This window comes from Myotis brandtii, unplaced genomic scaffold (assembly GCF_000412655.1).
Source record: "Myotis brandtii unplaced genomic scaffold, ASM41265v1 scaffold185, whole genome shotgun sequence".
Taxonomy (NCBI): Eukaryota; Metazoa; Chordata; class Mammalia; order Chiroptera; family Vespertilionidae; genus Myotis; species Myotis brandtii.
In genome coordinates, this window is record NW_005356870.1 from 9391699 (window position 1) to 9394228 (window position 2530).

Consider the following 2530-nt stretch of genomic DNA (forward strand, 5'->3'; position numbering starts at 1 on the left):
CACCCCTACACACAGTGTGCTCCAGAAGGTGCTGTGGGTGGAGCTTGTCCCAGGGAGGCGGGGTCTCTAATAGACTGAGCACTGAAGAGAACACACTCGAGTTTGTGGACCCTGATGTATAACCAGCTGATAGAAAGTAAAAGCATATTTGCATTTTAAAACGTGACGAAGCCCAACAAGTAACTCCCTGATGATGACATTTCAGAGGGACTTATTTTAGACTGTGGTCTTCCTGGTATTTGTGGCTTCAGGTGAGGCAGTAGATTTCCCTCTTTTACATCTAAACTTCTCAGGTGACCTCCCTGTTCTCTCTCTGCTTGTATTTCCTGGCCTCCGGTTATTCTCTGTACTAGTCCATTGAAACAGACCTAAGGATACAAATTACATGATCACTAAATCCATCGTTCTTTCATTAGAACGCCTCCTCTTCCATCTTTTTATGGCCTTTACATTTTCATATCATTCCTGCCGAATTGAACAACTCTTATACGGAGCTTTAAGTAACACTATGCTGGTTTAGCTGCCCTCCCACTTTTCTGTAGACTCACTTTTTTTCTTTTTAACCTTTAAAGGCTTTTCTTCTTTTGATCTCTTAATTGTATGAGTTTTTCAGGCTACTACTTGAGCAAATAATACCTGTATTTAAAATGGTCACTGGTACCCCATTCTTTATACCTTCACAAAGTGTGATCTACAGAACGCTATTCCCACAAGACTGCCTTAGAAAACAAATGTTCAGAAACACGGGGGAAGAATTCTCTCACTGCACATTCTAGAGACTGTAAAACTGAATACTCTCTCCTGATCTTACTTCCAGATGGAGTGACCACATGACACAATTTTGGCCAATAAGGCAGAAATTGAAGTCCATTGACCCTTTGCCCTTCTTCCTGCTTTTTCCATGGACCGGAAGCAGGCACTGCAGTGGACAACTTGTGATTTTGAAGGAAGGGCGAAGTGAGCTGCAGCGATATCAGCTTCCACACTGCAGAGCCCTGATCCTGGGCAGCAGCCTCCTGCCTCCGGCGTTCTTGTTACATAAGAACAATCCCATTTGTTTGCATTTCCAAATCAGGTGATTTATACCTCCCAACTGAACACCCTTCTAACTATCGTCTCTCTTGGAACTTGGGAATGCACATTAGAATATTAAAGGACCTGAGAAAATATTTAAGAGAAATCTGTTGGATTTTGTTTAATGAATCATCTCCTAAATTCATTTGATTAAGGGGCCCTTTTTGTTGTGTTGGTATCAAGGGGCCCTTTTATTCTTGTGTTAGCTATTACTATCCCATAGGGTTACAGTTCCCTACATCCTTGATTTTCAAAGTGTGATCCCTAGAGCAGCAACTTCTGCTATCATCTGGAAACTTGTTAAAAAACAAAAACAAAACAAAACAAAAAAACAGAATCCTAAAAAAAATCCCACACAATCCTAGGCCCCACCATCCACCTAATTGAAAGACGTCAGCTGAACCCTCGTTGGTTTTCTCAGTGGTTAGAGCATCGGCCTGTGGACTGAAGGGTCGCAGGTTCAATTCTGGTCGAGGACATGTGCCTCGTTGCAGACTCTATCCCCGGCCCTGGTCAGGGCACATGTGGTGTGTCTCTCTCGCATCAATGTTTCTCTCTGTGTCTCTACCCCTCCCTTCCATTCTCTCTAAAATATCAATGGGAAAAAAATACCCTCTGGTGAGGATTAACAACAACAACAAAAAATCTCAGCTGAAAAGTTTAGTTCTCCCAGGAAGCTTTTCTGATCCTCTCCCCCAAACCAGGGCAGGCCCCCTGCTATACATGTCTGAGGCACATATTTTTCCTTTTTATCTGCTTTTAAAATTATATTTTTATGACTATACTAGAGGCCTGGTGCACAAAATTCTTGCACTGGGGTGGGGGGAGTCCCTCAGCCCAGCCTGCACCCTCTCACAGTCTGGGAGCCCTCAGGGGATGTCCAACTGATGGCTTAGGCCTGCTCCCCATGGAGAGGCTCCTGCCACCGCCGCTGCACTCACCAGCCGTGAACCCGGCTTCTGGCTGAGTGGCACTCCCCCTGCGGAAGTGCACTGACCATCAGGGGGCAGCTCCTTCATTGATCATCTGCCCCCTGGTGGCCAGTGCACATCATAGCGACCGGTCATTCTGCCATTTGGTCGATTTGCATATTAGCCTTTTATTATATAGGACTAGAGGCCCGGTGCATCCATACCCTGTCATGCACAGAGCAGGGCCCATCAGGGGGGTTGTGGCTCCATACCCTGTCACACACAGAGCAGGGCCGATCAGGGGGTTGAGGAGCTCCCCCCTGTCACTCACAGAGCAGGGCCGATAGGGGGTTGGGGAACCGCCCCCTGTCACACACAGAGCAGGGCAGATCAGGGGGTTGGGGCGCCACCCTCTATCACTCACAGAGCAGGGCCAATAGAGGAGTTGGGGCACCCCCTGTCACACACAGAGCAGGGTGGATCAGGGGGTTGAGGCGCCGCCCTCTATCACCCACAGAGCAGGGCCAATCAGGGGGGGGTGGCAC